At 44.8% G+C, this 22,454-nt stretch overlaps 1 non-coding gene across 1 annotated transcript; it reads right to left on the minus strand.

The window, feature by feature from the left end:
• Positions 1-3,396: 3,396 nt before the first annotated feature.
• LOC519862 (pregnancy-associated glycoprotein 2-like) lies at positions 3,397-12,810 on the minus strand. The gene is made up of 9 exons (XR_003033231.2): positions 12,758-12,810; positions 11,298-11,439; positions 10,218-10,335; positions 10,000-10,118; positions 8,124-8,316; positions 7,112-7,228; positions 5,426-5,567; positions 5,242-5,340; positions 3,397-3,543 (listed from the first exon to the last, which is right to left on the minus strand). It is a non-coding gene; the product is annotated as a pregnancy-associated glycoprotein 2-like (transcript).
• Positions 12,811-22,454: the final 9,644 nt, after the last annotated feature.

The following is a 22,454-nucleotide window of genomic DNA, read 5'->3' on the forward strand; positions in this document are numbered from 1 at the left end:
GAGGGTCCAGTGAAGCCTGTGGTTCATGTGGGAATGGAGAAAGATTTAGCTGGAAGGGGAGGTTCCTGATTCTCTGGTGCAGATCCTTCAGTCCCAAGACAAAGAACTCAAGATTTTGAACATGTTACCAAAGGCTGTTTAACAAACAAACAAACCAACAAACTGCTTGCAGCAGGATATGAGAGTTTTGACTGTGTTTGTTCTTTAGACTTTACTGGGGAATGTGGAAGAGACCTGGAGAGGGCTGAGTCTGCAAAAACCAGGCAGGCAGCTGCTGGAGGGCCTGGCTCCTGGTGGACATTCTGCACTAGGGAGGAAATGAATCCAGAGCTCACTGCGGCAGTAAAAGTGAACTGCCACATTTCACCTGTGTGGTGATGGCCTCTGTAGATTCCTGCCAGAATCACAAGTAGATTTGAGGAAAGTCTGGCCTGGCTTCTTGTTTTCTGTGGTGTGATTAGTTGTTACAAACTTCTTGGTGTCACATCTTTTGTTCTTGAGATCAGGTCTTGGTAAGGTAATGATGTCCCTATAAATCTCTGCCAAACAAATTTTCTCTGTTCTGACAAGAAAGGGCAAGGTCCCAAGGCGCAGTTTTCTCCTTCTAAGGTCCTGGTCTTAGTTAAGGGGAACAAGATCTTAATTTTCTGCTCCTTCAGGGCTACATCCCCATACCTTGCCCAGCTGCTACTGCTGACAGAGCCAGGGTCCCAGGACCCAACTGCCCCTCAAGCTCCACAGCCTGCCCACTGCAGGATGGGCAAGTCCTGCAGACTGGGACCCAGGCAGACTGGCACTGCTCTTCCCGAGGCAGGAAGTGGGGAGATGTTCACCACTGTCTTATGGCCAGACTCAGGACCAGGTGTGACCTTGGTGAGGGCTCTGGAGCCCTGTAGGATGCCCCCAAGCTGGTTCCCTGTGTATGCCAGCTAACCCATTGGCCCAAGGCCAGCTAAGCTGGAGGGCCCCAGGTAAAAAAATGGGATTCAACTCTTATTTCACTTTAGCCTGAGAACCAACTCTCCACCTACTGTAGGCTGAATGGGCCTCTAAGTGATGCTCATAGACAGCTGGTTGTTTCAGGAAGGGGCCACTTGCAGCACCAATCAATGGCAGAGCAAGATCACTAATGGTCTTGGGGTAACAGTTGCCTGGTAACACGGTAAGGGCCAATGGTGCACAGCAATGACCACCTGCTAAGGTCTGTGAAAGAGCGAACTCTGTTACAGAATTAATCCCATTTTATCAATAAGAAACAAATTAAGAGGATGAATAATTTGTCCAAGGTCCTGTAGCTAGTAAAAGGTCAACCTGGGATTTCAATCCAGAATATGGGTTCTTAAGCCTTGAAAGCAATTCTTTCTTTCATGCCATGTTAACTATTTAGGACTGAGGGGTGGTGAGATCTCCTACTGCAATCTCATCCCCAGAAACTGCTTAGAAAGAAAGAAATCTGAAACGTCTTCCTTCTGAAGTGTACATGCCAATGTTGCAGCAGATTTTTGCAGCAGATCACTTCAATGGTGTTTTGAGGCAAGTCACAAATGAGTGATGGGTGCTTTGATTTTGTTAAGTCCCGTGGGTAGTTAGATGACTAAACATCTGGTTACTTCTTTGCATGGTTGGAATCACCCTTGGAAAAGAAAGCTAGTTCAGGTTCACATGTATTTCCTCACTAAATAGCAGGCATAGGAAGGTTTCTAAGGCAACTGCCAGTGTTCTAGACATGAGGGGCCGAATGGGGACAGTTCCATTTAACAGGTTGAGATTGGACTGTGCAGGTTGCCATAGTAACAGATTCCTGTGCTACCGAGGAGATGCGGGGAACTGACAAGAGACCAAAAGCCTTTACAACTCTCCCTGCAGTGTGATTTTAGGCTAGAAGTATTTGGTAAGGAAAGGTTGGCTGATAAGTGTGAGGAGGGGAGTAAGTGAAGCCAGCTCTTTAGCTCCTGGTGGATCCAGGAAAAAGAAGTGCTGCTCAGTCAGAGTTCCTTGTCATGGTTCAGAAACAGAAGTCATTTTGCTTGACTCATATTGAGCCCTAAGCGTGGCGAGAGTTGTCTCTAAACAGAAGATTGCCACCTGAAGAGGCAGAATAATTCACATTTGCTCCAGACTCAGGAATTCAAAAAGCCTTCTCAGGGCTACTTGCTCCTCCCAGGCACACATACAGTCTCCAAGGTGGAATTATCATCATGATGCTCACTTTCCTAATGAGGAAACTGAGGTTAAGGGACTTGATCAAGCTCACACAACTAGGGATATGAGGAGCCAAAGTGCAAACTCAGGACATCAGATCCCAAATTGTGTGGTTTTGCTCTGCTCCCACCAGGGACGGAGGGTGGTGACCTGCCACTAATTGTGTAGGCAGAAGCAAGCAATATCCAGGCTTAAAATGATGAAAGGAGAGAAAACAACTAGACCGTTCAAGTATCACCTAAATCAAACCCCTTATGATTATACAGCAGAGGTGACAAATAGATTCAAGGGATTAAATCCGGTAGACAGGGTGCCTGAAGAACTAATGATGGAGATTTCTAACATTGTACAGAAGGTGGTGATCAAACCATCTCCAAGAAACAGAAATGCAAGAAGGCAAAGTGGTTATCTGGGGATGGCTACAAATAGCTGAGAAAAGAAGAGAAGTGAAAGCAAATGCAAAGGAGAAAGTTAAAATCAAAGGAATGCAGACTTCCAGAGAAGAGCAAGGAGAGATAAGAAAGCCTTCTTAAGTGAACAGTGCAAGAAATAGAGGTAAACAATAGAATTGCAAAGACAAGACATCTCTTCAAGAAAATTGGAGATACCATACAGACATGTGATCTGAGGTGGACTAGTCAGAGCACTCCCTTGAACCCTCAAGACTATGAGCTTCTTTCCTTATGGGTTAGACGCCTTAGGGATAAAAACCCTAAGGCATGTAGCTCTGGTCTCCCTCACTAGGTGTAGAAGCCTTAAGGAAGAAAGCTGTCAGGCTAGACATACAAAGGAAAGAGGGGAAAGAGCGAGGGTGAGAAAGAGAGAACTGATGACTTCTGATTTCTTGGGTCCAGTCACTGAGATCTCTCTGTCTTCTCTGGTTCCTATGTACACGATCTCCAGTGTTCTTATGAAAAGTCTCCCCTTTCCTTGAAATCAGCTGGAGTTGAGCTCCTCTCCCTAGTGGTTCAGACTTGGTTCTAGATCCTCCCTGATTATGATGCACCTCCCAGACCCAAAAAGAGGCACCCATTTGTTTTAGCACCATTAAGAGTGAAACATTTTATTCTTTACTGAGAATAGAGTTTGCAGAGCACCAAACACAGTTCACCAGCATCGCTGGGCAGGAGTGCCCTAGTGTGAGCGAGTGTGTGTTAGGAGTCGCCTGCTTGATTCCTGAAACAGTCCAAGCATTTACACTGCCGGAGCCAGGCCAATCCTTTCATTTTTTCGATCAAAAACTGAGAAGTACTGCCTCAGAAAGACGTCACCCAAGAGCCAGTTGTCTGGAGAGAGATTTTCTAGGCCCCCTTGAAAGATGCTAATGCAGGAGTTTTTATCCTGGGGGAGTTAGAGACATACACCAGTCAGCCTGTGTGCTTACCTGCTACTCCCTCCTCAATATCCAGACCTGACACACTTCTTCATTTTATTTCCCTTTTGTTGTAAGTATCAGGTGATTTTCTCAGCAGCTGGGGATATGAGGGTTCATCCAAAACCAAAAAGGGCCAAGTCGTGTGACTGACATATTCGGAACGTGGGGAGGGGAGGATTGGAAGTTTGGAGTTATCAGATGCAAAATAATATACAGAAAAGTAACAAAGTCCTACTTATAGTGCAAGGAACTATATTCAATATTTACTGATTAACTAATAAAAATATATTTAAATATGTACAGCTAAATCACTTAGCTGTGCAGCATAACTTAAGGCAACACTGAAGATCAGTTATACTGCAATACAGTTTTTTAGAAAAGAACAAGAGCGTCCCTTGGTTCTCCTCCCACTCTCTGTTTCTTTCCTTCTGACTCCTGCTCCTTGTTTTCTCTGCAGAGAATGCCTGTTCTTCTCCTGGGTTCCCAAAACCAGCTCTTTTTTTAAACTTTTAATTTTGTTTTGGAGTATAGCTGATTAACAGTATTTGAAGTTTCAGGTGGACAGTAAAGGGACTCAGTCATACATATACACGTATCCTTGTCCCAAAGACATCCTTTCCATCCAGGCTGCCACCTTATGTTGAGCAGTGTTCCCTGTGCTATACAGTAGCTCACTGTTGGTTATGCATGTTAAATACATTCAAAACAGTGCTCACAACATGTTCTTTAAGACTTCGCTCAGGCCCTCTGAGAAGCCTGTTTGGACCTACACTCAGCCTTGGCCACTCCAGGCTTGGCTGGGTGACTTATTCTGGTCTCCATCCCCACCTGTCGGTCCATAGCCCTCATCACCCCTAATAAGTCCCAGGGTCCCTTTGCAGAGCACTGTGGGGTGCCATTTGCATGGAACCCAGGGCAGATTTGCCTAGACCCAAGCAGACCTCCCTATGGTGCCATGAGTCAGGGGTTTTAGAATTACTGCAATTCCCTCTCTTCCTCAAAGCCTTCTTTGAGCCCAACAGCCTGCTCTGAACTCCCACAGGGAGCTGACGTGAAGCCTCCACCCTGTGTCAGGGCTGAGCAGTCACTGTGCACCCTTTAATCACCTTAGCATCCAACCTCCCCATAGAGGGGTCAGGTAGCCTGACTCACAGAGGGGAAACTGGGACTTAGCAAGGGGAAGTTGCAGTCAAGGTCTAAGGTAGCCATGTAATTTATTGTAACTGGGACAATTTCAATAAGGAAAGGGAGACTGTTAATCATTATGGTGGGAGCACACAGGGACTGCCACCAGCCAACCCCCCTTGTCACATGTCCCATTTTAAGGATCCCTAGAGCTGACTTCCTGTATTTCTGCATCTGAGGGGTCTAGTTGAACTGAAGATCTATGAGGGCAGAGGCCCTTAGTGTTCCCCTCTCCTTGTGACTCCCACCATGTCATCATGGAGTGGTGTCTCCACATTTATTTCAGGAGGATGGATGTCCCAGATTGTCCTCTACTCTCAAGTGGTTGATTTTGTGGGAGGCGCTGGCCCAGCCACAGGGGCTCAGCAGCATCTGCAAGTTGTGGCTTGGCCTGAGGAGCATGCCCTCCTCCCAGCAGTAGCCCAAGGGTTCCTGAAAACCCCAATTTAGAGAACAAACCCTCAGGGATGGCCCCTCACCTTGGTGATGTAGGCTTGAGGGGGCAGTGGATAGTCGATGCCATTGATGTTGAAGATGACAGGAGGCAGGGTCTTGACGGCATCACATAAAACTGCATACTGTTAGAGAGAAGGAGAGAGGTTGGCCCAGAGAATCCTTATTATGTGGGGAGACTGGGAGTGACCTTGTGGCATGACCCTTCACCTCAGAATTCTCAAGCCTGGCGTTCATGAGCTTGTTGATGTTGGTGACTAGGTCTGTTGGGCCGTAGATCAATGATGTCCCGGTGTCCACAAAGGCTTGACATCCATGAGAACAAGCAACAATATTCCCATTCATGCTGATGCTGAGAGACAGTAGACAAAGCGGGCCTCAGGGTCATGTGGAAGGCTCCCTCCTTGAGGGACTGTGAGCTCCCTCCCCCACAGCTGCCCCCTCCCTGACTGTCTCTAGAACAGTGAGTCATCTCTTGCCCTGACTTTTCTTTTGCTTTGATCACAGCACCTTCCTTGACATCCTTGAGCAGTACTTGAATACACCTTTTGTACCTTGGCTCTTTTATACCTTGCCACATGCTGGGCTTCCTTGCTAGAAGCGTCCCCTCGCCTTTGACTAGCTAATTTCTCCTCATTTTCCAGATTTCAGCTTAACTGTCATGGTTTCAGGGAAATCTTTCTCCCGGTGTATATCAGTCTCCTGTCTTGGTCACTCTCTGTAGACCCTTCCTCATGTCTAGCATGTACCAAGGTGACAGTTCACTCTGTGTGTGTGTCATTTCTTGTACATTTACCTTCTTAGATGTGAGGGCAAGCTTTATTCTCATTGCCTTCCTAAATTGCTTGGCACACAGTGGATGCACAATGCTTGTCTGTTGAATGAGTGAATGAAGACTGTGAAAGTAATGAAGACCATCCAGAGAGGTATATCTGATGTCTCACCAACAATGGGACAAACACACTGTGAAGATGGAAGTCCCTGTGGGCAGCAGATTCTCATAGGGGTGGGGGAGACTGGCTGCCCTGGGAGACGGTGTCTCTGAGCAGCACCTCCTCATTGGGCTCAGACACTGAGACCCTGACCAGGAGATACCTGACTAGACACAGAACCTCAAAGGACAGGTAAGCTTTTATCTGAGGGTCAAACACAGAATCTCATCAATTATTGCCTCTTCTTCTCAAGCTACTCCTGGATCTCACCTTCCCGATTCTTTCAGTTATAACCCCCGCCCCACTGTGTGCCCAGGGGTGTGGGGTGTCTCTTTTTATGAGTCATTTTCAGGTCCCAAGACCGTGGCCAACCTCTCTCCACTGCTGGCTAGCTTCTCCCTAAGGAGACCAGTTTTCCCCATTTCTTCAGGACTTTCCCTGTTTTTAACTGACATTTATCTTGCTGAGAACTTCCTTGGTCCTTTGTAGCCCTGGACAGTGGGTCATCTTACCACAGCTTTGTTCAGGCTGAGGTAATTCTCCCTGATTGTCTTTTCACCACACTGTAAAGTCCTATAACCATGCTCCCCACCTCACACTCAGGGGTGCAGTCCTCCTGCAGCTGCATAGGCCTTTCTGGACCTTGTGATGGACCCTATTCAGAGCCCTGGTCAGGAGGCCTGGGGTGATTATGAACCCCTGGGTGGTTTGTGTATTTATGTGTTTCTGTGTTTGTTTATGTGTGTTCATATATGGCTCTGTGTGTACTTGTGTGTCTCTGGCTGGCTATTCATGTTTATATGTGCCTGCTTATATGTTTGCATGAGTGCCTTGTGGCTGTCTGTGTCATAGTGGTTGATGTGTATGTCTGTTGACTGCCTGGGAGTGGATTTGTGTGTCTGTCTGTGTCTGTGTACAGCTGTGGGAGCATCACTTGTGGTGACCCTTAGAGAGAGAGGCTTACTGGTTCATGCTTATCAGCCAGTGGCGAGGTTGGGACACTGGTATCCAGTTGAGCTCTCCCTTGTAGTAGCGGTGGTCCACCCCACCAAACATCACCACACTGCCCTCCGGCTTGTATCTGTAGAGAGAAGAGAGGGGGAGATCTTTGGAAGAGATTCTGTCTGAGAGCTGTGCTTGTCTACTCATCAAGGCCCTAATAAGGTCTCCATCTACAGATGCAGAATTCGAGGCTAGGAGCAATTGAGAACCAGACTGAGGTCGGTTGCTGGCTAATGAGTGGCACAAAGGAGGTTAGAAGCCTGGCCACCTGGCAAGGCTCTATCCATTCAGTTTTCAGAAGAAGCCCTGGACCTCCTGTAACCTGAGTGCTCAGAGATACCCTCAGAGGTCAGTGTGCTGAAGGGTTTTGGCTTCCCCCTTGTCCAGCCTGTATTTTTTTCAGAAAAATCAAGGCCTGAAGCACTAGGGTGTGGATTCAAGTCACCCAGGGTTGGCTTCACTGGCCCATGACCTGTGTTGTCCATTGGGCCCCACACTCAGCAGGGCCCCCACCTCTGCTCTCCCTGTCTTGAAATTCCCAATACTTGTTGAAAAAGGAGTCCCACACTTTTGTTTTGGGTCCTACCTTTCTTTGTGTAGCTGGTCCTGGGTGCTCAGTGAAATGTTAGTGAGAAGGGAAAGATTTCCACCTTCCCTCTCTTCCCTTCCATGTCAAATTCATCAGCAAATCCTGTTGCCTTTTCTTACAACTCGTATCCTGACACCTTGCATTAGTCTTCCTTTTGGCTCACCCCCTACACCAAGCCCCAGCTCTTGTGCCCAGGAGCATGGTTGTGTTCTAATAAAACTTTATTATAAAAGCCAGTGGTGAAGCCAGGTGGGGCCCTGGGGCCATAGTTATCTTGGGTTAGATTATCTCTCAGGATACTTTTGTATCAATTGTCACATAATTTTCATGCAACTGAAAGCATCTTACAACTAATTTGGAGCCAGATTGTCCAGCTCAGACTTACTTGCTCAAGTAGAAGGCAAAGACAGGCTCAGAAAAGGCACCTCGCGACCACAAGTTGTCAAAGATGGGGTGGCACCTTTGGTGCTGATGCAGGGGAAGGCCAAGCCCAGGACGCCATCAAAGGGTGCACCATCAAACCCGTATTCCTCCTGGCTTAGGCCAAACGACTGTTTAAGGCTAACAAGGTTCCCGATCTGTGGGCGAGAAGAGTGTTCCCACATAAACGTTTGTTAAGTGGGCCTATGGCACCCCACTCCAGTACTTTTGCCTGGAAAATCCTATGGATGGAGAAGCCTGGTGGGCTGCAGTCCATGGGGTCGCTAAAACTCAGACACGACTGAGCGACTTGACTTTCACTTTTCATTTTCATGCACTGGAGAAGGAAATGGCAACCCACTCCAGTGTTCTTGCCTGGAGAATCCCACGGATGGGGGAGCCTGGTAGGCTGCCGTCTATGGGGTCGCACAGAGTCGGACACGACTGAAGTGACTTAGCAGCAGCAGCAAGTGGGTCTAGGCTTGGGCTGAGGAAGAGATTGCAGTAGCTCTGCAGAGAAGAACTGAGGTCTTTCTATGTCCTAGGTAGATCTCAGATGGTTAGACCGAGACTGGATGGGAATTTGGGTTCCATTTAGGTGCGTCTGTATATTTTAAAACATCTGCCCCTCTGAAAAACACCTTCTGAATGAGTCAAACTGGCCTCATGGCTTCCGTACAGGTGGGGCAACCAAGAGTCAGGCCAGGATCCAACGCTGTCCCCTTATGGACAAAATGAGTAAAGAGCAGGAAAGCCTTCTCTGGCGTCTCTATGAACTGATGAGAGAAATGGACTGAATTGACGGTAATGTATTTTGGGTTCTGCATCTGCCCAGAAAGACAGAAGTCCATTATACAATGTTGCTGGCAGCGTTCTTATGAAATTACTGCCTGGGAAATACCCTTTTGGGGGTATGTGTGTGTTTGTGTGAGTGTGTATGAGAGAGAGAGTAAAAGAGAGAGGCGAACTACTCAGGTACTTTGCGGGAGGGAGGCTATAGGTTTTATTAGACTCCCAAAGGCCCCATACATTGAGAACATACTTATCAGGCCCCCCTACATCTCAGTCCTCCTTCTTATCCACTCTGGATATCTGAAGTGCTTGATTTCCCTCAGGGTCCCCTGATCCTTTCCCCAAACACCCACCACCAGCTTCACCAATCCAGCCCAGCTCCATCGCTTACCACACGTGTGACCTCAGGAAGGCCCTTGCTGTCTGCACCTCAGTTTCCTCATCTGTGAAGTCGCTCAGTCGTGTCCGACTCTTTGCAACCCCATGGACTGTAGCCCACCAGGCTCCTCCATCCATGGGATTCTCCAGGCAAGAATATTGGAGTGGGTTGCCATTTCCTTCTCCAGGGGATCTTCCCAACCCAGGGATCAAACCCAGGTCTCCTGCGTTGCTGGCAGACGCTTTAACCTCTGAGTTACCAGGGAAGCCAATGTATCCTCATCTGTATCATTAGCTAATTAATGCACCTGCTGTGTGGGGTTGTTGTAGGTTTAAGCAAGTTATTACCATGGCAGTGCCTGGCACAGTCTGAGAATATAAAAGTAGCTGCTTTTTTCCCCCCTCTTCTGGCTCCCAGCAAAATGAACCCTGAGCTGCTCATGGGCAGAGGAGCTGCAAGTCCACAGCCCAAGCAACTCTCTGGGTTAGCTAATCCATTTGTTTGTGTGTCACTACCGAGACTGTCTCCCCAGGGACAGGATCCTGTGGGTAAGATGGCCAGTATCTATGGGAGTTAGGATAGGATGGTCCTGCCAGCTGGTACTGTATCTGTTTTGTAAGCAGTGGTCACTCCATAGTCAGTCCTGACTCAGCTTTTGTTTCCATGTTACCCGAACGGTGTCAGAGCCAAGAAATCCCTGAATTGTCCCAGATCCATAGAAGATGGTGATAGGCGAGCCTGCTTCCCGGAAGCTTGAAGAATTTTGAGGATTGAAGGTTTTGTGTGTATCTGCAGACACAAGAGATGAGTGTCAGTCAGGTGCCAAGGGTGGAGAAGGGAGTTGAGGGCAAGTAAAAGATGGGTGGGTTGGAGGGTGTTTGTACTCACAACAGGCTGGACTGGTACAGGTGATGCAAGGCACCCACAAGTTAGCTGAGCCTGTGTCAAAGACGACCCGGAACTCCTGAGGGGGTGTTCCAATGGTGATGTTACCCACGTAGGCAATCTGTGGGGACCAAGATGGGTGGGTTAGTGCAGATCTGGCTCCCCTCGATTCCCACACTGCTGCCTCCCTCTGGGTGTCACATGTCTTCTGAGATCACTTTCCAATCACCATGCAGCTCACAGCCTTTGTTCTCAGAGGTGCCTGCATTTGATATTTTTTCTTGCACCACGTGGTGTGTGGGATATTCACTCTATGACCAGGGGTTGAAAAAGTACCTCCTGCATTCGAAGCCCAGAGTCATAAGCACTGGACCTCCAGGGAAGTCCTGGTGCCTTCATTTGAGAAGCTCTCTAGTCTCCTCTTCAAACTCAGTCTGTGCACACCCTTCTCCAGGAGGGTCTCCTTGATCAATCCCAGCCACTCCCTCTAAACTCAGACCACATCCCATAAACACTGCACAGGTGACCCTTTCATTTGTCATATATTTACTCTTTGCCTATCCCTCAGGCTGCCTGCACAATCTTGAAGACAAAATGTGCTCTTTTTCCTAATCTAATAACAACATCCACAGTGTTAGATTCTTATGGCCTTACACAGAATAGGGATTCGGTAACTTTTTCCTGCTGTTATTCTTGCATCTGTGGAAGTTGAATTCTTCTGCCTGGGGGATTCACAATTGCTTTGCAGTTGGCTTTATCTTTTGACTAGAGATGGCTCACCCTTCATCTGTAACTGAGTGGCTCACTTAGTTCAGAAGGAACAATCTCCCTCAAACTAATGACATCTTTGACACAGACATGGATGTTTACCTGCCACCTGGTCATTGCTGGACCCAGTCACCACAGATCAAGAGTTGTGGATGAGAATGCCTTCTCCTCTGGAATGGGGTTCCTGTTCCCCAGTGTTTCTGCCTCCTGCAGGAGCCCCAGCCCCAACTTCCCATCTGCCACCTCCAGAAGAACCTCAGTGCTAGGCCAGAGCACCAGGGGGCGCTGTGAGAGCCATCCTCCCTACAAACTCACATCCAGATAGTTCCTCAGTGGGTGAATAGTTATTTTGGAGTCATTCTTGGACAGTCTGTAAGCTTGTTCCTCCAGGAAATTGTTCAGCAAGTTTTTTTCCCTCAGGGTTTCTCGCAAGGTCTTCATTTTCTTTAGAGGCAAACTTTCACCGAGGATTAGGAAAAGAAACAAAGGAGAAGATACCATTAGCTGTCTGTGTTAAGGTATAACTGTCATTGTAATACACTGTGTATTTTCCAAGCGTTTTTATGAATGTCACCTTATTATCGGAATGCCATGCAAATACCATGGCAAGGGTGTAGGTTTGAATACAGGTTCTGTTGTGTAACATTGGGTAAGACCATTTGGATTCTCAGCTTACCCCTGGGTAAAAAGGTGGAATGTAATGATTACCACCCTCCATATAGAAAATTTGGGACATAAGTGAAGTGATGATATAATGTATCTGATGTATAGTGAATCTCAACAATGACAGCTGTTAGTATTCCTATTGCCATCCCACTGTATTGTTCTTAAGGAAGATCAGGGAGGAAGGTTGTAGAAGGGGATCATTATCCTAATTTTATGGGGAAAGAATCTGAAATTCAAGGAGTTTGTCACTTGGCTGTGTTCACACTGCTTTTCAGATGTAAAACAATGTAGAAGTAGCTCTCTCAATCTTTCTCCAAATAGAAATGGAACAGAGGGTTGAGAGAAGAATCCAGAAGATAGGAAACAAATTAGGGAAATTAAGAGGCTAAAGAAGCAAGGATGAGTCAAAACTGAAAAATTAAAAGAAGAGAAAACAACACGGAGAAATCTGCACTCACAGGGACTTCCAAAGAGAGATAAATGAGAGAGATGCCGAGATGCAGACATAGACATATAGACATATACACACTGAAGTAGAGAAAGAACAGAGAGGACACCTAGAATAAAATGTACAAAAATGCTATTCCACAGGACCACACATACATTTGTACAGGTTGTGCACTAAACAATTGCAAGGTCTTCCATTTTCAGCAGGTCACCACATGATGGGGTCCCAAGAGTTATGCAACCATGGAAACCTACATCTCGATCCTTGGGACCCACAGTTTCTATAGCAAGGTGCCTGCATGCGTGCTAAGCCCCTTCAGTCATGTCCAACTCTATATGACCCTATGGACCACAGCCTGCCAGGCTCCTCTGCCTGTGGGATTCTCCAGGCAAAAATATTGGAGTGGGTTGCCATGTCCTTCTCCAGGGGATATTCCCGACCTAGGAACTGAACCTGCATCTCTTACATCTCCTATATTTGCACGTGGGTCCTTTACCACTTCGCACTACCTGCGAAGCCCAAGGCTAAAGAAGCAAGAATAAGTACCTATAGAAGGTGCTTATCAGTAAGTAAGAATTGAACCTTAAGACTATCAGGGAAATATTCTATTTCTTTCTAACCCAGAAAGGAAGATGATGCCACTTACAGTCCCCATACTTACATGACTACGCACTCTGAGAGGGCCACCAGCCCGAGGAGCACAAGCCACTTCATGCTTCTTTCCTGGGTCCAAGTACTCAGGGAAGCTTTAGTTCCTTGACATGCAGTGGTGACCAGGAGCTTCTAGTTATATGTACTCTAACCTGCCCTAAGTGTCCGCTATAGGGCACTAATGGATCTGATAAAAGTACAAAGCTCTCAATAAAATTTTTATCTCCATCCCTGTCTTTGGTGAATGGTCTTAGAAAATTCTCAGAATTCAGAGAATTCTACTGTGATCTCTTCCTTGAGGCTTGGCTTGAAAACCAAAGTGAAGCGCATGGACATCTAAGGCATGGAGAAACTTGCCAACTTGGAGAAAATAACTGCTAAGGACACCATAAAAGTGAATACGAGGGGCCATGCTAGACATTCATGATCTCATGTGGTCTGCCTAGCTACTACATGGTTTGCTGTCTTCGTTTGAGAGCTGATTGCTAGGAGGCAAAGAGGTCAAAAGGAAAAGTGTAGACTTCAGAGGCAGCCCAGGGACATATGAGTGGTTTTAGGTAGTGGGTCTAAGAAAAGCTTAGGAATCCATATGCAGAAGCCAAAACTGGGATAATTTTAGCATTACATCCATTAATTAGAACAAATTAAATATATAAAAAGTCAGAAATTCAAAGTACTAATAGACAACATCTCATTTGTCATTGTGACAGATTTCTAGGGCCCTAACACCATTCTGAGAGCTGAGAAAGGAAAATAATCATCAATATTTATGCCTTGTTTTTTTGTATGTAGCAGATTCCATGTAACCACAAACAGTTTAAGGAATCTTATTTTTATTGAAGAATTCCAGAAATTAAAACAGAAGGAGTGGTAGAAACAGGAAAGCACTATTTTGCAGCATCCTCATGAAACGATGGATCTGGGCAAAGGTCATCAATGGATGCTGAAACCATAAGTGGAAATAAAAAAGGGAGTATACAATGGATGCATGAAGCTGGCAACATCAGGATCCACTGCATTTCAGCATCTCTCAAAGTGAGGCAACTAGAAATAGTGAGACTCTTTAAGTAGCACCATAAGAAATATATATCTGCATATGAAATATCCCAATAAAAATTTTTGAACTCAAGTATAGATCTACCTGCCAGTCTCCAGGGAAAAACACAGATAAAGCTACAGAGAAGCAATCCCCCAACTTTTGTCACAAGGGGCTGGTTTCCTGGAAGACAATTTTTTCAAAGGGAGATGATTTTGGGATGATTGAAGGATATTTCACTTATTGTGCACTTTATTTCTTTTATTATTACATTGGGATATGTAATGAAATAATTATACAGATCATCATAATGCAGAATTGGTGGGAGCCCAGATCTTCTTTTCCTAAAATGAGACTGACCCATCTCTGGGTGATGAGAGAGCGATGGGGAGCAGCTGTAAATACAGATGAAGCCTCACTCACTGGCCTGCTGCTCACCTCCTGCTCTGCAACCTGGTTCTCAATAGACCAAGGAATGGTATTGGTCCTGGTGCCAGTGTTGTGGATTCCTGCTCTAACCCAATACTTGAGACATTCTATAAGACAAATCACGCCACTTCCTCCCAGTTTTTGAACAAACAAATGGCTTTAAAATTGGGAAAGAGACAGTTATTTAGTCTTAAAAGAGAACAACTTAAAAGTGAAACATATGAGTACATTCTTTCAATAAACTGTGAAAAGACATCTGTTTTTAGAGAATCAGGGAAATTTGAACATTGACTGAATATTAGATGTTAATTTTATTTGCAACAAAATACATTTTGGTTATCTATATTTTGTGAGATGGTAACCTTTTCCTTGCTTATTTAATTTATATGCAGAGTACATCATGAGAAACGCTGGGCTGGAAGAAGCACAAGCTGGAATCAAGATTGCCAGGAGAAATATCAATAACCTCAGATTTGCAGATGACACCACCCTTATGGAAGAAAGTGAAGAGGAACAAAAATCCTCTTGATGAAAGTGAAAGAGGAGAGTGAAAAAGTTGCCTTAAAGCTCAACATTCAGAAAACTAAGATCATGGCATCTGAACCCATCACTTCATGGGAAATAGATGGGGAAACAGTGGAAACAGTGTCAGACTTTATTTCTTTGGGCTCAAAAATCACTGCAGATGGTGATTGTAGTCATGAAATTAAAAGACGCTTACTCCTTGGAAGGAAAGTTATGACCAACCTAGACAGCATCTTCAAAAGCAGAGACATTACCTTGCCAACAAAGGTCTGTCTAGTCAAGGCTATGATTTTTCCTGTGGTCATGTATGGATGTTAGAGTTGGACTGTGAAGAAGGCTGAGCACCAAAGAATTGATGCTTTTGAACTGTGGTGTTGGAGAAGACTCTTGAGAGTCCCTTGGACTGCAAGGACATCCAACCAGTCCATTCTGAAGGAGATCATTCCTGGGTGTTCATCGGAAGGACTGATGCTGAAGCTGAAACTCCAGTACTTTGGCCACCTCATGAGAAGAGTTGACTCATTGGAAAAGAATCTGATGCTGGGAGGGATTGGGGGCAGGAGGAGAAGGGGACAACAGAGGATGAGATGGCTGGATGGCATCACCGACTTGATGGACATGAGTTTGGGTGACCTCCGGGAGTTGGTGATGGACAGGGAGGCCTGGCGTCCTGCAATACATGGGGTTGCAAAGAGTCGGACATGACTGAGCTACTGGACTGAACTGAACTGAACCTTTTCCTTAAAATACTTCAGCAGAGATGAATAAATAGTAAAAGAAAAAAGAAATTAAATGAGGCTCTGTCTTGATTTGAAAAGAGATCTGCATAGCCGCTATAGATTGAGTTTTGTTCCCTGCAATTCAGACCTTGAATCCTTAACTCCCGATGTGATGGTATTATGAGGTAGGGTCTTTGCGAGGTAAACTTGATATGGGTTTTTGATGGTGGGGCCCTCATGATGATGAGTTTAAACTCTTGCCTCCCCCCTTTCTCTCTTATTCTCCCTCTTCCTCCGTTCCCTCCCCTACCACACATGAGAATATAGAAAGAAGAGAACTGATGCAAGTCAAGAAGATTGTCATCACCAGGAACTGATTGTCCACCAACTGACTTGCACTTCTAGTCTCTGCTCTATGACAACCTATGGGACTCAGAGAGTAGTTTTGTAGTTATTGATGCCGAATGATGAAATACAGGGTTCATGATACTGTTCTTTCTTATTTCTGTTTTGTTTGACATTATTTTGTAATAAATTACCAAAATGTCCATTTTGAAGTCTCTATCTTAGTGGTACCCTGCAGGGCCCAAGAAAAGCAGATTCAGGTAGGCCCCCCAAAGACTGAGTGGTTGGAGACCCACCTGCTCTCTATCCAGCTCTTCTGTCCTCTGATCACCATCCCCCACACCCGAAGACCCCACCCTCACCCCCATCTGCACCCCCGCTGCTAACTTGCTTGTTCATCCAGCTGGAGACTCTAATGAGCCAGATCAGGGCCTGGCAGGAGAAGGGATGGGGACATTTTTAGAAAGAATGAACTGGGCAGCCCCCTCCCTGGTTTTCTCTTCTTTAGTGTCACGACTTCAGTGACACAACTGAAGCGACTTAGCAGCAGCAGGTGAGAGAGAGGGCCTGGGTATGGAGGGAGCCACTAGTGGGGCTCTGGGGACATTTGGAAGGAAAGGGAGGAGGAATTCATAACCAAGAGCCAAGACGTGGGCAGATTGCTCAGGATCCAGGAGGGAAGGAAGAAACACTAGGAAAGGAATGGTGCCAACCAGAGAGCCAAATCCACCCAAGTCTTCTGGTTAACCTTACTGGAGGTCATGTTCTTCTTGCTGGAATTCCTGCTCTGGACATGAAGGGGATAGAGCCATACTCACTGTTAATGAGTCATGGGGAGAGGGACAGCTTCCCCCAGGGGCCCTTTGATTCCACTCTAACTATGGGCATTATCCCAAGCTGGGCAGCAAAATGGCAGGTCATCCAAGCATTTAAAATACTTCCTAATTTATCTAAGCATCCTGGCAGGTCTTATGCCCAGAGTTCCTTTCAGAGAGTTAATTCATCAGCCCAACTCGGGTTTCTGCAGAGGAAACTACAACCTTCCCAGTTGGTAACTTCTGACTTGTAGCTACCTGATCTCATCCCAGGGAACCCAAATTGTGGTAAGTTCCAATGGGCAAGGCCTCTAAAGTCCTCCATCTCACAGCAGCTGTGTGCTAAGTTGTCTTCCACTCCCAGTCCTGAGCCCAGGATTCATGGACATCAGCAGGCAGTCACGGCCCCCTGCCCACTAGATGCAGCCCTAGCATTCTCAGTAACAGATACCTCTGAGCCACTTGTCCATTTATTGACATTGAACTTCAGTCAGGAACAACTATTCTGGAGCAAGTACAGTCTCCCTCATCCAAGAGATGGGAAACTGAACCATAGGGTTTATGACTCACTCTAAGGCTTCAGGTAAGTTAATGAAAACCTGGGAACCAGGACCTCTGGTTCTCAGGCTAGGAGAACTCCAGGAAGTGAAAGATGAGAGAAAGTTCAATTGCATTCACTGCTGGGCAGCTCTCAGAGGTCTGCAGGTACCAGAGTGGAAGTTCCTTTCCCATTGTCCCTCAAGTCTGGCTGCAATTCTATCAGATCTGCCTTCTTGTAGCAGCAGGAAAGCACTATCCGGAGCTGGTCCTGCTGGGTTCCAGGCACAGTGGGGGAGGCCCAGCTGGAGTGTCCCCAGGAAGCAGTCATGCAGGTGGTGCCTGACTGACTCCCAGCTCAGCAGGCCCAGAGCTTCCACTCCTCATTCACACAACACAGACCCTTGAGACACTGGGTCACATGGACCTGCATTCACAAGAAGGAGCATTCCATGTTCAGCCCCCTGAGAACTTAGACGCAGAGTGTTACTCTTTCCTCAGGGAACCCCTGCCTGAGCGAGGTTTGGATTGAGACAAGCCTGTAATCAAGGGACTTGTTCCCTCTTTGATGCTCAAAAAAGATCTTGGAGCTTTGAATGCCTTGAGAGGGGGTGAACCATTCATGTTCTTTGGGGACTTTGCTTTAGGGAACTGGTTGGAGAAAAAGGACAGACACTCAGGACAATGCTGGACATCTCTGGGTCTCAGCTGGTTGTGAGTTGAGTTCCAGCCACCAGACTTCAGGGTCAGGTGCTGATCTTATTCACAAGCCACCTTTGGAGAAGGAAGAGAGGAAGGAGATTTTGCCCAGAGAGCAGTGTAGTCAGCCGGCCATGGGATCACACAAGGCAAGATGGGACAAGAGCTTTTGTCTCTTGGCTCTATCAGTTCCCTGGAGTTTCCACCCCTGAGGACAAGCACACAGAGATAGCCAGAGTCACTGGTGATGCCCCTGGCACCTGATGCCCCTGGCACCTGATGCCCCTGGTGATAACCAGCTTGTGTACACGGCCCTGGGCCCAGGGCTGACTCAGCCCTGTGACAGCACCAGGATCTCCCTTCTGGGGAGCATGAGATGGTTCATTGCTGGTAACTCACAAGTGAAGTATGTAATGAGGTCCTGGTTGGTGACCTGTGGCCAAGTTCCAAGCATGAAACCAATATTGGAACTGGAAAAGTAGCTATTTATTACGCTTGGTTACCTTGGGCCTTTACAGTGACTATTTCTCACATCTAGAATGTTCTTCCAGCTTTTTGCTTTGCTGGCTTCTTCTCAATGTTTAGCATCATCTCAAATGTGTCTCCCTCAGACGGGCCTTCCTTGGCCACTCCAATCTCACAAGTACAGAGCCTGATCCATTCAAAGAGCCCACAGACACTGACTGCATTTCCCTCTGTGCTTTTCTTTTTTTTTTTTTTTTTTTTAATTTTATTTTATTTTTAAACTTTACATAATTGTATTAGTTTTGACAAATATCAAAATGAATCCACCACAGGTATACATGTGTTCCCCATCCTGAACCCTCCTCCCTCCTCCCTCCCCATACCATCCCTCTGGGTCGTCCCAGTGCACTAGCCCCAAGCATCCAGTATCGTGGATCGAACCTGGACTGGCAACTAGTTTCTTACATGATATTTTACATGTTACAATGTCATTCTCCCAAATCTTCCCACCCTCTCCCTCTCCCACAGAGTCCATAAGACTGTTCTATACATCAGTGTCTCTTTTGCTGTCTCGTACACAGGGTTATTGTTACCATCTTTCTAAATTCCATATATATGCGTTAGAATACTGTATTTATGTTTTTCCTTCTGGCTTACTTCACTCTGTATAATAGGCTCCAGTTTCATCCACCTCGTTAGAACTGATTCAAATGTATTCTTTTTAATGGCTGAGTAATACTCCATTGTGTATATGTACCACAGCTTTCTTATCCATTCATCTGCTGATGGACATCTAGGTTGCTTCCATGTCTTGGCTATTATAAACAGTGCTGCGATGAACATTGGGGTACACGTGTCTCTTTCCCTTCTGGTTTCCTCAGTGTGTATGCCCAGCAGTGGGGTTGCTGGATCATAAGGCAGTTCTATTTCCAGTTTTTTAAGGAATCTCCACACTGTTCTCCATAGTGGCTGTACTAGTTTGCATTCCCACCAACAGTGTAAGAGGGTTCCCTTTTCTCCACACCCTCTCCAGCATTTATTATTTGTAGACTTTTGGATCGCAGCCATTCTGACTGGTGTGAAATGGTACCTCATAGTGGTTTTGATTTGCATTTCTCTGATAATGAGTGATGTTGAGCATCTTTTCATGTGTTTGTTAGCCATCTGTATGTCTTCTTTGGAGAAATGTCTATTTAGTTCTTTGGCCCATTTTTTGATTGGGTCGTTTATTTTTCTGGAGTTGAGCTGTAGGAGTTGCTTGTATATTTTTGAGATTAGTTGTTTGTCGGTTGCTTCATTTGCTATTATTTTCTCCCATTCTGAAGGCTGTCTTTTCACCTTGCTAATAGTTTCCTTTGATGTGCAGAAGCTTTTAAGGTTAATTAGGTCCCATTTGTTTATTTTTGTTTTTATTTCCAATATTCTGGGAGGTGGGTCATAGAGGATCCTGCTGTGATGTATGTCGGAGAGTGTTTTGCCTATGTTCTCCTCTAGGAGTTTTATAGTTTCTGGTCTTACGTTTAGATCTTTAATCCATTTTGAGTTTATTTTTGTGTATGGTGTTAGAAAGTGGTCCAGTTTCATTCTTTTACAAGTGGTTGACCAGATTTCCCAGCACCACTTGTTAAAGAGATTGTCTTTAATCCATTGTATATTCTTGCCTCCTTTGTCGAAGATAAGGTGTCCATATGTGCGTGGATTTATCTCTGGGCTTTCTATTTTATTCCATTGATCAATATTTCTGTCTTTGTGCCAGTACCATACTGTCTTGATAACTGTGGCTTTGTAGTAGAGCCTGAAGTCAGGTAGGTTGATTCCTCCAGTTCCATTCTTCTTTCTCAAGATCGCTTTGGCTATTCGAGGTTTTTTGTATTTCCATACAAATTGTGAAATTATTTGTTCTAGCTCTGTGAAGAATACTGTTGGTAGCTTGATAGGGATTGCGTTGAATCTATAAATTGCTTTGGGTAGTATACTCATTTTCACTATATTGATTCTTCCAATCCATGAACATGGTATATTTCTCCATCTATTAGTGTCCTCTTTGATTTCTTTCACCAGTGTTTTATAGTTTTCTATATATAGGTCTTTAGTTTCTTTAGGTAGATATATTCCTAAGTATTTTATTCTTTCCGTTGCAATGGTGAATGGAATTGTTTCCTTAATTTCTCTTTCTGTTTTCTCATTATTAGTGTATAGGAATGCAAGGGATTTCTGTGTGTTGATTTTATATCCTGCAACTTTACTGTAGTCATTGATTATTTCTAGTAATTTTCTGGTGGACTCTTTAGGGTTTTCTATGTAGAGGATCATGTCATCTGCAAATAGTGAGAGTTTTACTTCTTCTTTTCCAATTTGGATTCCTTTGATTTCTTTTTCTGCTCTGATTGCTGTGGCCAAAACTTCCAAAACTATGTTGAATAGTAATGGTGAAAGTGGGCACCCTTGTCTTGTTCCTGACTTTAGAGGAAATGCTTTCAATTTTTCACCATTGAGGATAATGTTTGCAGTGGGTTTGTCATATATAGCTTTTCTTATGTTGAGGTATGTTCCTTCTATTCCTGCTTTCTGGAGAGTTTTTATCATAAATGGATGTTGAATTTTGTCAAAGGCTTTCTCTGCATCTATTGAGATAATCATATGGTTTTTATTTTTCAATTTGTTAATGTGGTGTATTACATTGACTGATTTGCGGATATTGAAGAATCCTTGCATCCCTGGGATAAAGCCCACTTGATCATGGTGTATGATCTTTTTAATGTGTTGTTGGATTCTGATTGCTAGAATTTTGTTAAGGATTTTTGCATCTATGTTCATCAGTGATATTGGCCTGTAGTTTTCTTTTTTTGTGGGATCTTTGTCAGGTTTTGGTATTAGGGTGATGGTGGCCTCATAGAATGAGTCTGGAAGTTTACCTTCCTCTGCAATTTTCTGGAAGAGTTTGAGCAGGATAGGTGTTAGCTCTTCTCTAAATTTTTGGTAGAATTCAGCTGTGAAGCCGTCTGGACCGGGGCTTTTGTTTGCTGGAAGATTTTTGATTACAGTTTCAATTTCCATGCTTGTGATGGGTCTGTTAAGATTTTCTATTTCTTCCTGGTCCAGTTTTGGAAAGTTGTACTTTTCTAAGAATTTGTCCATTTCTTCCACGTTGTCCATTTTATTGGCATATAATTGTTGATAGTAGTCTCTTATGATCCTTTGTATTTCTGTGTTGTCTGTTGTGATCTCTCCATTTTCGTTTCTAATTTTGTTGATTTGATTTTTCTCCCTTTGTTTCTTGATGAGTCTGGCTAATGGTTTGTCAATTTTATTTATCCTTTCAAAGAACCAGCTTTTGGTTTTGTTGATTTTTGCTATGGTCTCTTTTGTTTCTTTTGCATTTATTTCTGCTCTAATTTTTAAGATTTCTTTCCTTCTACTAACCCTGGGGTTCTTCATTTCTTCCTTTTCTAGTTGCTTTAGGTGTAGAGTTAGGTTATTTATTTGACTTTTTTCTTGTTTCTTGAGGTGTGCCTGTATTGCTATGAACTTTCCCCTTAGGACTGCTTTTACCGTGTCCCACAGGTTTTGGGTTGTTGTGTTTTCATTTTCATTCGTTTCTATGCAAATTTTGATTTCTTTTTTGATTTCTTCTGTGATTTGTTGGTTATTCAGCAGCGTGTTGTTCAGCCTCCATATGTTGGAATTTTTAATAGTTTTTCTCCTGTAATTGAGATCTAATCTTACTGCATTGTGGTCAGAAAAAATGCTTGGAATGATTTCTATCTTTTTGAATTTACCAAGGCTAGCTTTATGGCCCAGGATGTGATCTATCCTGGAGAAGGTTCCATGTGCGCTTGAGAAAAAGGTGAAATTCATTGTTTTGGGATGAAATGACCTATAGATATCAATTAGGTCTAACTGGTCTATTGTATCGTTTAAAGTTTGTGTTTCCTTGTTAATTTTCTGTTTAGTTGATCTATCCATAGGTGTAAGTGGGGTATTAAGGTCTCCCACTATTATTGTGTTATTGTTAATTTCTCCTTTCATACTTGTTAGCAGTTGTCTTACGTACTGTGGTGCTCCCGTGTTGGGTGCATATATATTTATAATTGTTATATCTTCTTCTTGGATTGATCCTTTGATCATTATGTAGTG

Source organism: Bos taurus, chromosome 29, assembly GCF_002263795.3.
Source record: "Bos taurus isolate L1 Dominette 01449 registration number 42190680 breed Hereford chromosome 29, ARS-UCD2.0, whole genome shotgun sequence".
In the NCBI taxonomy this organism is placed as follows: domain Eukaryota; kingdom Metazoa; phylum Chordata; class Mammalia; order Artiodactyla; family Bovidae; genus Bos; species Bos taurus.